Raw genomic sequence first — 12,838 nt, forward strand, 5'->3', positions numbered from 1 at the left:
ACCTCACAGGAAGTCTGACTCTTCAGGTGTTTTACGTTCACCCAGACAGGCTAGTGTATAAATAACCTGTAACCCAGTGGCTGGAGGAGCTCGCCACGCCACACGTGCCTATAACTTAAGACTTTGTTCTATTAGTAAATGTAGGCCAGACAGGGGTGTGGTGTCCTCTGTTTACTGGGAACCTCTACCTGTCTAACACAAGTTAATCTTCATGGCGTCACCGGTTGCACTCGGGTGCCGCTGAAGAGGGGTTTCTGAGCGTGCCTGGGTATGATTTTATACAAACATAGGACGTCATAGGAATGGGATGACAGCTGGGCAACAAAATGCACAACCCTCACACTGATGATAGCTTTTTTTTTCTTTCTTTTTTTTTTTTTTTACTCTTTGCTTTGGTGTGGTCAAGGTGGGTTGGTCATGTGTGGGTGGGGAATTCCCCTGATTATTACAAGCGTTTATTATTTTTTCCTTGATGCCATCGTGCTCAAACAGTGTCCTCACAAGTAAACAACACACCAAACACAAAAGAATACACTGGCTTGGTTTGTGAAGTGAATTTTCTCTGATGAAATAGATAAAAAAAGGATGCTCATAACGGTCTGTAACAGGCTTGTAGTACAGTAATAGCATCAACCCCTTGGCCACCCCTCTCTGCCGCCTGGAATGGTCCAGCCCTCATTTGCATAAGTTGTCTGCGGGTAGCTGCATGACCAGCAGGGGTAGGTTAGGGGAAGGAGTGCATGTGGACTACATACACATGAGTAGAGACACGAAGAGGCGAGCTGTGTGTGGACTGTATCGTGAGCCTGGAGTCTTGCACTGAACCAGATAGAGTTATGTACTGTGCTCATCCTGTGTCCGGCACAGGCAACAACTCACTGATGTATTGCTACAACATGAAACCGGTGAGTACATTTTCTTTATGTTTTCATTTCTCTGATTTAAAAAAAAAAAATCCAGAGGGATGCATGGCACTGTGAGTGTGTGTGTTTGGTGAGGATGCTGTTGCACTCTTTTAATTGTCTTCAGAGATGTTGTGATTGTTTCTGTTCGACTCACGCAATTAAGTTTTCCAGCTTCGTCTGTGAGGCGATCGGTGTGATTTCCAAAAATGAAATTATGCGAGATTTCACGCAGCCTGTATAAAAAGTTAAGAGTGTTTTTAATTGCGTTTTTTAGAGTTGATGCACTGCACACATTTGTTGGGAATGTGAGGTTGTTTCATCTGGCTGGTGTGCATGTGTGAATAAGAAGCAGAAGGTGAGAGGAGGTTTATTTTGTGTTGTGTTTTTTTTTTATTTGAGACGTCATGTCTGTAGTTTGTGATGAATGTGTGAATGACGTGAAGCTTATCCTTCCTTACAGGGTTGCAACTTGAGCTGTTCATACAGAAAGACTTTGTGTCACCTTACAAGTTTAAACATCTCTGAGCCTTTTTTTCCTGTTCATCTCTTGGTATACATTTGTCCATTTGACTTGTTCATCAGAATCAAAAAAATGAAACCAAGCTCACATGAGAACATATCACAATAAAAATCTCATTAGCCACAAATCACATGCCATGCAGAGCACCTAAATGAATGCAAACATTCAGTTGGCTACCACTCCGACAGCTCACTCACTTGTGGTTTCATGTTGACAAACCCATGCTTAAAATGCACCGATGAGACTTCCTGTTAAGCACCATGTAGTCAAGCCTCGCAGCAGCAAACATCTTGACATGAAGCAGATTGCTGTTATTTCTATTTGATTTAACCCCGCTATGTTGGAGCAGTCCCTCCACCACTGCAGCCATTATCAAAGGCAGCTTTGATCTCTGTGAGACTAACCATATCCAGACATCGTGGATCACAGAGGCAGAAAATTGGTTGCATGTGGCTGGAGTTGGCCATGGTGGAGCACAGCATAGGTCCTGAATAGCAAGTTGATGTTTCACTCATCTGGCATGATAATGCTGTGTGTATTTACAATAGGAAAAACAGTGCAGATGTTCCGTTCCTTTTTTTGTACACAGTTTTAGAGTAAAATAACTAAAGCACAGGAGGTGACAGATTGCGGAGAAGGGCTTGATTATTTCAGGCCAGTATGGTGATTTCATAGTGTTTGAATTCTCTTCTAGTTGGCGAGATTTTATTTGCCCTCATCATGTGTGATGCCATGATTGATGGTTCTTAAATCAATGCTATGCTAAAAGAGGATGCCATGGTGACGGCCCCTCTCCAGCGGGGGCCAGAGAGGGCGTGCTGGGGCGGGGGTGTGACCATTATTAACGGGTCGCCTGCTATGCTGATGGTAAGGAGGACAATTGGCTTTATCCTCCACCATATGCTGCCCATGGCGGCTCAGACGGGCCCAGTGTCGGCAGGGGCTCCTCTGTTTGGCCTAGCCCACAATCACCATGGGACTCATGCCAGCCAGGGTCATGGCTGCGTGTGTGTGTGTACTTAAGTGCGTGCGTGTGTGTGTGTGTGTGCATGCGTGTGTGTGTGTGTGTGTGTGAGAGAGCATACTCAAGAGAGTCTTTAATAGCCTGCTCTACAGAACTTGTCGTCCGGGTAACTGACACCCCATTGATGCTGCGCAGGGAGGTTTATTTTCATTTCCTGGGGCACATCAAAGCAATCGAGGGATGTGCAGGTGCAGCCCAGACCTCTTGGTGTGTTTGAGTGAGCGAGCATGTGTTGGTGTGTTCTGTGTGCATATGTGCAGTTTCCAGGCTTCGCGCTTTACACTTCTTTTTACACAAAAAACCCAAGGTAACTTAATGTTGAATCTGTTTTCTATTTACTATATTTTGTTCGCTACAGGAGGGGATCATTAGCCCGAGACTCAGCTCTCTGTTGGGTTTCCCTCTGAGGACAAAGTATGAGGAGGCCTGTAATTCAATTTTCTTTGGAAATTGTATCCCAGTCTTCTGAAGCCAGCCGAACCTGATCACGATTAGAGCAGGGATTTCTCATGGTGAATGGTTCCTAAATCCGGATGAGGAGGTGCATGGATCTGCAGCTTATGGATTATCGCAATAGCTCTAAGTGTGCATCAGCTCTCTGCTTTGTTTTCGTAATACTGTTGCTTCAGCTCGCGCACGCAGTATTCACGCTTGTGTCAGTAAGATTGGTCCGAGTGATACAGGCTGCATGGAAAAAATCATTGCTTGTGTTCATTGTGTTTTGACTCAAAGTTGTTTCTCTCCCTTTAGGTTTATGGGCAGTCTCCCACTAATGACGACATCAACCAGAACTCATCCCCACATCCATCCATCAAGGCCCCCAGCAATGTCTTTGCAAGCACCTTCTTCGGTGAGCTCAAATAATCTGAAATGAACATCTATCGCCACGGGGTGGACATCAGTTTAATGAGAACATTTTGCATTGGTTTCACTTTGATGGTATATATATTTATATATATATATATATATATATATATATATATATATATATATATATATATATATATATATATATATAAAAACAGCCATCAAGTTCAAGTTCAACCAATAAATGTGCCCAATTCAGGACACTGATAAGCTGCTTCACCTGATTAGATGTCTTAATGGGAAATTAATTCAGATCGGCTGCATTGCCCTTTTCGCAGTGTATTATTTTATTTTATTATCATTTTGTTTCTCCTTCACCTTAACATCTACATTCCCATTAAGATTCAGAAAACGATTTACAAGGGGATCCTGGCAAAGACAGCAGCACAAAAAGTTTCAGCGAAAGGAACAAAATGCAACAACTTAAAACAAACGGATACCAAAAGGTCGAACAATCCGCCAGTTAAATCAAGACAATGATTTTAGTATATTTTCAAGGTTCAATTTATTTACCTATAATATCATGGACATTTCAGTGCCCCCATCTGAATCAAATAACGCTGATTGCTGAGTATAAGAAATAATAACACGCTGATGTTTAGCAGGTTTAGTGTTTACACCATCTTAGTTTAGTGTATAAGCATGCTGACACTGGCTAATTAATGTTATAAGGGTGATGGGAATGACGTCGGTTTTGGAGAAATTTGTTAGGAAACTAAAGAAGGATCACCAAAGCTATTAAAAGATAAAATTGAAATTAAAGTGAAGGAGACTAAATGTGCTGATTAATAATGGTTTAAAGGCTCTGTGTGTTGGATTTAGGGAATCTATTGGCAAAAATGTCATTTGATATTCATCGTTATGTTTCCAGCAATCACATAATAACCTAAAACTAACTAACATTGTGTTTTAATCACCTGATAATGAGCCTTTTATACTTACAGACAGAATGGAGTATCTCACACAGAGGCCGCCATGTTGCACTGCCATGTTTCCACTGTAGCCAAGAATGGACAAGCAAACTCTAAAGAGCGTGTTTCAGGATTTTTAGCAGTCATTGTAGCGTCTCCTGCATGCTGGGAACGGGAGGGTGAGGAGAGGGGTATTCAGTTGGTTGCAATCCGCAACCTCACCACTAGATGCCACTAAATCCAACACACTAGTCCTTTAATAAGCTCTCAAAAACGATGCATCCCTCCTTACATAAAGGTTGTCACATCAGTTATGTCTGAATTAACATGGCCCAGCCAGTGACTGAGTGATGGGGCTTTATTGTTTCCACATAGACCGCCGTAGAGCTTAATGACGTGACAGGCTGATTGAGATGCTGTTCCAGTGCAGGCTATAACATATCGTTAAATCCATTTTAGAGGGGACGAGCAATTCTCCCGACATCTGGAATGCTGTAAACGGGCTGAACCAGCAGGGCTATGAAGGTGCATTGGGAGCAGCCATCAACCCACCAAACACAGCCGGGGAGCTACAGCAACCTGCCGCTGCCGCACAGTCACCTGGTGAGATTTACCTCCAGGACCTTGGATTTTGACAGCACAGCAATTTTGAACCCCTGTGGATTAAATGTGTGTTTATTTACCGTGCAGGACTACTCCCCGCACTCAGCGATGGCTGCTGATATGAACAGGGGCCTGCCACCAATGTCCACTTTTCACCGAAACAACACAGCACCACGCACTCCGTCGATCAACACCTCAGAGAATTCAACAGGTGAGGGCAAGGAAAGACTGATCATCACTGTTTATTTGAGCTCATATTTGTCTTTTTTTTTTATTGTTTTAACACTGTTGTTTTTCCTTCAGTCTCAGGGAGCCAGAGAAATGTGTCAGGATCACAGACAGGCGATACCTTGGGCAAAGCTCTGGCCTCTGTAAGTATGCAGCACCTTAATCCCATTAGACCGGCTCATCTATGCCGTTCTATGTTCAAACAGTCAGACCAAAGCATAAAACCACGCCCTGAGAGCCCCAGAGCTATAATGCAAAGGGAAAATAGTTGTTCGCCCCTGGCAGTAACAGAGTAGTGCATAATAACAAAGTGCTGCTGGACTTTTTTTTTATTGGCTGCCGCTGACTAGTAAAATGACCAGAATTGATGAGTTTAGTTCAGGTTACGAGCTCTGCTCCAAAGGCTGTGGCAGCGGCAGTAAAACCTTACGCAGAAATGACAAGTTGTGCTTTTAAAATGATCCATGTCCTGCTCCCACTCACGCCCCTCCTCCCCTCTTTCCATGTCTGCCACCAGATTTACTCCCCCGATCACACCAGCAGCAGCTTCCCCTCCAGTTCGTCCACACCGGTGAGGTCTCCGTCCCCGTTGCCAAACGCAACTGAACCTGCAGGTGAAATGAAGTAACATGTCAGAGTGAATTTTATTTACATTCTGTATTTTCCAATTCCTTCATGGACTAATATTATTTTTCCTTCTCTCAGGTACCAACATGTGGCCCCGGAGTTCAGCTCAGGCACCAGTCTCACCACACTATGAGTCTTCACTTATATCACTGGTAAACACCTCATTTGATCACATGCCTGAAGTTTGTCAGATAGAGATAATGGATTGATGTACGGATATCTAAATAAATGATGAATTAGACCCGTTGCAGCTGGTAGCAGCAAATATAATAAGGAATCCGTACTTAAAGATGTGACAGTTGCATTGATCTTGTCAGCTAAAAGCGAAAGCGAGTAGGCCTATTTTCCCCAAATATGAAAATATTCTTATCAGGTTTCAGATAAAAATGTAGACCTTTTGTTAGGGTTAGAATTTTGATAAATTTTTCAAAACTGAGCAAAAAAAAAAAATGCAGATTTTTTAAAGAATAAATTCACTGCTGCAATTCATAAAACACAATGTCCCCTTTTAATGCATTTTACTTAAAGATATAATGGATATGATGTGTAACATTTCTACATTAAAACATCTCAAAATCACTATACCTGTTTTATATTTTTTGTAGCGTTTTGTTCTTACATTATCCCAAATGTTTCCAACAATGTTCAAGCCAAGAGAAATCTGTTCTTTACTGAAGATAATGCTGCGATTCATTTGGTCACCTGTTGCTATAACTTCTGAAAGAGAATCAGAGAGTGAGGACAGCAAACGTGATGCACATGAAACTTTCATTACCTCGTCCGTTAACAGCTCTACCAGGATCACATAGACAGATTTATGTCAGCTTTGGTGATTGTTTAATAGTAAAGACAACAGCTCCCATGATTCCACGCTACTTGCATCTTTGGTTTTGTTTTGACTGAGAGACCTAGATTGGCAGAACTTACCTACAGTGGGTTTAACTTTAGTTTTACATGCACCAATTTTAAGTCTTTGTCTGTTGGTGTTTGCAGTCTCAGGTGGAGGACCGATTGGACAGACTGGACGATGTGATCCACGTCCTGAGGAACCACGCCGTGGGCCCCACAGCCTGTCTGCCAACTGACATCCACGGCCTGCTGAACCAGAACCACCACAGTCACCCTGGGATCTGCCAGCACTCTGCCGCTCACCTGCCACACTCCAGCCATGGTTAATAGCCATTTCTTTGAAGTATTTAATGAAGGACAGGGTAGCATGTGTGGAAATTCCATTTCATGTGTGTGTGTGTGTGTGTGTTTGTGTGTGTGTGTGTGTGGTGTGAGTGTGTGTGTGTGTGTGTGTGTGTGTGTGTGTCTGAGCTGGCATTCAGTTTCAGGAATCTTTTCCGCTCGTCATGACTGCATGTTTTCCTCATGTAAAGGTTGTTGTCCTTGAAATAGGAAACTGAGCACAATGGGAAAGCCTGTCGCCCTTGTATGGAGAGCGTACTGTATGTGCCGACTCTAATTCCACAGTGGGTTGATGGGGGACGCCTGCATCGCGCACTCCCATCCCCGGCATGTTTCCCTTCCAGCAGACCAGGGGATTTTGGCCCAGCTGGAGTGGAAGTATATGCAGGGAAAAAGGGGTTTTTAGTCTAATCCTTTAGGGGGAGGGGGGTATTAAATTCTCTCACTTTTATTTTTCCAAATGATGTGTCTGTTGAAGCATTCCTAAAGAGAATTAGTAGTATGTTTAGGGAGTGTATGGTAGTTTTAAGAGAGGGATTAAGATTGTCTGAGATTAAATTAATTCTGTAGAGCGAGAGATCTACCCGAGAGGGCAGATGTTTGGTCTGTGATTTACTTGTCACTGGTTGGATCTAAGAGTTGTATAATGTATGTAAACTAAGCCAGGCTCGCTGTCTTGTGAACACATGATTCATTTATTTTTTTTGTGTATGTGTATCATAAAGGTTGAGGCTATCAATGTGAACAACAACCACTCAGCCTTCCAGAGCCGCACACAAAATGGCCACCCGTACCCAGCCAGACAGAGGGCCACGCTGCAGCCCATGCAAGCTGGAGGCAGAGGCGAGTTCTCCCTCTCATCTGTCCGCTGCTGCATATATTTCACCTCCCTTAATCCGCACTTTTGACCCTTTGAGCTATCGGAACTGACGAGATGTCACAGTTCTAACGTTTGCTGTGTGTTGTTCGTGATCTCCCGCAGGAGGTCTTGGAGTTCAGGGTAATCTGGATCTGAAGATGGAGAGTGGGGACAGGGAAGAGATGATTCACACCAATCACAGTCACAGCCCTGACAGCCAGAGATCAGATGAGGAGAGTGAATTCAAAACGCACGGAGAGAACAGCGGAGAGAACAGGTAAACAGGCCCACCTCCCGGTTTCCACTAAGTATAGAAAATAAAGACTGTCTCAGCCTCATTGGGCTGACATGTTTCTGGTGTGTGTGATTAATAACCTGCAATGAAAAGAATGAATGAACTGAACTGATTTCAGAATGAAAGTCCCTCACTGAAAAGCAATTATTAGAGCTTTCTTGCGTTTCGGTTTCACCAATTTAAAACGCTGTCAGACCCCCCGCTGTGACGGACAGCTGTGTCCAGCCCAGCCTATTTATCTCTGCCTCGTATTTCTTCTTCATGTTGCATCATTTGCATTGAATTAAAGAAGGAAAAAAGAAGCGCTGTCAGGACAGTAAGGACGTCCATGATAAAATGGGCAGTGCTGTAAAAAGTACCCAGAAGTCATACTTAGAGAAAAGTAAAAGGACAAATATCATGTTAAAATGGTCTTGAATACCTGTACTTAGTTACTTGTGAGGTTAACCAAAAGAAAAAAACACAAGGGGCCCAAAATAAGTAACAGTGTTCTGTAAATGATCCTATTAAATAGCAATTAATCTGCCCATTATATTTCTCTGTTCGTCATTTTCTGTTGATCAACTAGGCTATCGATTAATTAGGAAATTGTTGCAGCTCACTTTGTGACATAGGCTTGGGATCACATTTTTCTGATTCCAGCTTCTTAAATGTGAATATTTTCTGGCTTCATTCGTCCTCTGTGACAGTGAACTGAATAGAATTGGGTTGTGGACAAAGCAAGACATTTGAGGACTTCATCTTTGTCTTTGGGAAACACTGATTTTTCAAATTTTTCACCATTTTCTGACATTTTATAGACCAAAGAACTAATCGACTAATCAGGAAATGAATCATCAGTGAAAAAGAACATATATTGCAGCCTTAATTAGAGTGCATGTCCTGATGTCTGTGGTCTCAGCGGTCACTTTAGGACAGACCTCTTCATGACATCAGCTGTGATGCTCCACTGTATGTTTCCTCTTTATCTTGATCTATAATCTAGTTGATGGATATTGATGCTTTTGTTCGTAGAAGACCCTCCAGCAGCAATTTGACCACTGGACATTTTTTATGTTTCTTGTTCAAACTGTAAAAGCGCATTTCTTTTTTTAATCAGTGGTTACTGACTGAGATTTATTTGTATTTTGATTTTTATGGATTTATAACTGATAAATGTGCACCTGATCACAGTAACTTGTAGTCAGTGTACTGTGTAACGTTTCAGAGAACAATTGAGGACATATCACATGACCTAATAACATGATGTCGGCTCAGTGACCAGCAGAGGGCAGAGGAACACAGTATAACTCAACACAGTTATCATCTGAGTGATCCGCTGAGGCTGTCAGCCGGATCCATATTAGTTTTAACAACCTAAATCTGTTCATTTTTTAAAGATTCAATCAGTAATTGTGTTTTTTCATACCTTGTTGATGTTTTAGTATCCACGAGGATGAAGATCTGAGCCCGGAGCAGAAGGCCGAACGTGAGCGCGAGAGGAGGATGGCCAACAACGCTCGCGAACGTCTCCGTGTGCGGGACATCAACGAGGCTTTCAAGGAGCTGGGTCACATGTGTCAGCTGCACCTGAAGAGTGAAAAGCCCCAGACCAAGCTGCTGGTGCTGCACCAGGCGGTGGCAGTGATCCTCAGCCTGGAACAACAAGTCAGAGGTCAGTCACCACTACTGCATTATTATCATATACAGTGATCACGAAAGGAATGACAACAAATGTTTTTTGTTTGAACAAATGCTTTATCATAATTTAAAAAACTTTTATGTCCTTACAAACATGAAACTTGATATAAAATTTAAATACATATTTATTTTAATTACATTTAGATGGTAGAACTAAATACTGTAGATAAACAGTTTTCACAATATGGTAGCCATTTAAGTTACAGTTAGAATTCTCCTCATATCAATCATTTTTGATGGTTTGACTTTCATTTTCTGAAGTTAAACTTTTTTAAATGCTTTTGGGCAACACTATTACACATTTAGCAGAAATAGTTCTGGTCTGGTTAGTTTCAGGCACAAAAAACACTTGGTTAGGTTTAAGAATAGGTCATGATTTGGCTTAAAATACCTGATTTTGTCGCCCAAGACAGCACTTGAGATGTCCTGAATTCCTGTCATAAATATCCCGTGTTTGCCACCACAAACATGGCAGAAAATTCTACCGAGAAAAAATCTTGAAACGCAGTCATAAACTGTAGTTTAGGATTGAGAGCCTTCTCGCTTAACTCCACCACCAACAACTCCACCTCAAGATACACAAATTTAATTTGAATGTGATGTTTAACTTTAACTGAAAATGCTGAAAGGTGCTAAATGATTGTAATGTGATCGTTACATTACATGAATTGACATGTAGTCATTTGATCTGTTATTATCAAAAATGTGTGATTGCAGCAGCTTAAAATTCCTGCTAACTTTAGCAACGTTTTGTCGATGTATTGAAAATAGACAGCAGCACACTTAAGTTATTATTGTGGCAAATTATGATACACAAAGGAAATAATGGCAGAGAAATCATCAGCAGAAGCGAAATTCACGAGATATTTTCCTGCAGTTTCCTCAGAACTGAAATGTCTAAATCTGTAATACACACGGGATGGAAATGAATAACATCCATGTTCTACCAGACGTCTTCAGTCTCTTTATTTAGTAAAATAATAACCTATTGTTTGTCGAATCCCGCAGAGAGGAACCTGAACCCGAAGGCGGCATGTCTGCGGAGGAGAGAGGAAGAGAAGGCGTCTGCAGTCATGACGGATCCGCAGTCCATGCACCTCGCTTTCCATCCCAGTCTGACAGACCCAGCAAACCCCATGGGCCACATCTGAGCATCTGATAGGGACTTCATCAGACATAGAATCAGGTATGTGACATTTACTTGCACTTTTTTTTTTTTTTTTTTTTTATGCAATAATAATATTAACATTAAAGGTCTTATATTGCCATCATCTCTGACGCCACTGTGTCTTTGTTGTCCAGATGTTGATTGAAGAACATCCCAGGAGCATCCAGCTGTTTTTGGACATCCAGCGTTTTCTTCTGAATTCGGACCAGACCCGCGGAGAGGCCGACCTCTCTGTCTGTAAAGTGTGATGCAGTTGAACAATCATCTCCTCGCTTCCCGAAACAGACTTCTAACTTTGTGCCTAAACTTACTTGTAACAGACAAATGCATTGTAAGCTGCAGATGTTTTGTACATATTTTGTATATTTATTGATTATCCGTCCGTTTGAATATATCTGAACAGTAGTGACAGGGTCTCATCTGCAGAACCAGATATGTTTCCGACTGACTTTTACAGTGTATCACTATTTAAACAAGTACACTCGTGACTTCCACCGAGCTCAGAGGACTGACATTCCCACATTTGTGTGTTCAGATTTAATTTGTCCTGTAGTGTGTGTGTGTGTGTGTGTGTGTGTGTGTGTGTGTGTGTGTGTGTGTGTGTGTGTGTGTGCTTGAGCTGCTGTGTGAGAGTGTGTGTTGCAGGAGTTTGACCATTCTGTGAATGAACAGATCTCCAAGAATGTTCTTTAACATCATCTGTTGTTTGTATATTTGTTACAGATTTGTGTTATAGCACTGTAACTGCACTGGTGGACAGGATCCCTCTTTCTTCTTCTCAGTGTTGCTCTTCAGATGTAGTCGAAGCTCTTTGCATGTTTGAGTTTTTAAATGGGAGATTTCAGCTTTTTATGTAACTTATCTTTTATACAAATATTGTGAATTTCATAATGTCTCTATTTACTTTTATCACTCTAATTTTACACAGGAAAAGCCCTTTTTGTGCAGTTTGTCTAGATGTAGCCACATTTCATGCTCTGAGCAATCCAGTATTACAGAATAATTGATGTCTTTGTTTGCATATCACACTGCTGAACAAATAATAAATAATAATCAGAAATACTCCTATCATAACATGTACAGTATGTGTACAGTTTGAAGTAGCCTACAGGCATGTGTCAAAATGATAATGTAGCAATAAATGTCTTTTTTCAAATAGTTTGAGTCCATTCCTTCTGTATTATTTTCTAGTGGGATAAAGCGCACTCAGCTGCTGTATATACAGTACTAAAGACATTTGCTTAAGTAAAACTACCAATACAACAATACAGCTACTCCATACAAGCAGACAAAGTCCTACATTCTTAAGTAACACTACAAGGGAATTAGCACGATGAAACTTTCCAGGTTGATTACTTACATTAACACCATTTTTTTTATTACAAGTTTTCTAAAATGTTGTGTTTAAATGTGGTAAATGAAGCATTCTTGAATTAAATGTGCATACATTTCCAGAACATTAGATGAAGCCATGTTCAAATTTTGATAAGATATTAGAGTTGAAGGTCTTTGCACCGGGAATGTTTTTGTTTTTTAATTTTCTACCAGCGCAAAAGTCAGAAAATAGTTTCGTGAGCCATAAAACAATCCATAATTGCCATGTTTTTTAAAGAATAAATTGCTATGTGAATCTGGCTTTGTACAAACCTCTCTGTAAAAACCTTCAGAATGTATGTAGGAATAAAACTGAAAAGTTTGTTGAATGAAGAGTCAAAGAAACTGAAGTGGAGATTTCTGGCTCAGCGTATAAAAAAAAAACCCAAACCTCTAAAATTGTATGTTTAATTCGGCCAATTACACCACATAATTAAATTAATGTTAATTTGGATACATTTCAAGAACAGACATCTGGACTAAAATAAATCCTGATTGTGTATGTTGGATGTTTGCTTTCTGAAAGAAGTTCAAACTAGTACAACTGGTCCAGGAGCATGTTTTGTAGTTGTCTTATTTTAGAACA

General features: G+C 41.2%; 1 pseudogene; it reads left to right on the forward strand.

Moving 5' to 3' along the window:
* Positions 1–701: 701 nt before the first annotated feature.
* LOC115587353 (transcription factor 12-like) lies at positions 702–12,036 on the forward strand (annotated as a pseudogene).
* Positions 12,037–12,838: the final 802 nt, after the last annotated feature.

The sequence above is a fragment of the Sparus aurata genome, chromosome 8 (genome assembly GCF_900880675.1).
Source record: "Sparus aurata chromosome 8, fSpaAur1.1, whole genome shotgun sequence".
Classification (NCBI taxonomy): Eukaryota; Metazoa; Chordata; class Actinopteri; order Spariformes; family Sparidae; genus Sparus; species Sparus aurata.